We start from the raw sequence: 617 nt of genomic DNA on the forward strand, positions 1-617 counted from the left end.
TAATTAAGTGAGCTGAGAATCGGAGGATTTGGCGTTTGGTTTTAATGATTTAATTCTGAGTGACAAAGCTGAAAATACGATTTACCTTCAGAAATGGCCTGACGTGTGTACTGTCACTATATTTACTGCAGTTTTCACTGTAGTCTTCATTTAGTGTCATGCCATTTGTGAGACAAACAAGTCGTGTGTGTGTGTGAACATTACACTTTGTTATACACAGGATTTTCTCGTAGAGGTCTTCTGACATGTTACGGGACTCACAGGTGAAACGAATAACATTAATAATGGCTTCGTGTTCATTTAGGAGTGTCCTCGAGCCAGCACACACATTTATAATAAATGTGGTCATGTTTAATGTTTTTAGTTTCACCCGTCTCTAACAAGTCACAATAACACAACTGCAAAGAAGCTCTCTAATGTAATATTAGTCAATTAAGTCACTTAGTTAGATCTGGTGCAAATAATTCTTCACTCATCACAGATTCATTCAAACTAGTTAACCTGTCTAGCTTACTTTGTTTACAGACAACATTTCAAATACTAGTGATGAAATGAAGGTAATTCTGTCCGTATGGTTTCCGCCGGCCTGTTGTGTCTGCCCCCCCCCTCCCTCCCTC

The 617-nt window shown here is 38.7% G+C and overlaps 1 protein-coding gene across 3 annotated transcripts in view; it reads left to right on the forward strand.

Annotated features, from left to right (window-relative positions):
• patz1 (POZ/BTB and AT hook containing zinc finger 1) overlaps positions 1-617 on the forward strand; it is a 9676-nt gene that overhangs the window by 6239 nt on the left and 2820 nt on the right. The window lies entirely within an intron of this gene.

This window comes from Morone saxatilis, unplaced genomic scaffold, assembly GCF_004916995.1.
Source record: "Morone saxatilis isolate NCDOM2014 unplaced genomic scaffold, NCSU_SB_2.0 Contig18, whole genome shotgun sequence".
In the NCBI taxonomy this organism is placed as follows: domain Eukaryota; kingdom Metazoa; phylum Chordata; class Actinopteri; family Moronidae; genus Morone; species Morone saxatilis.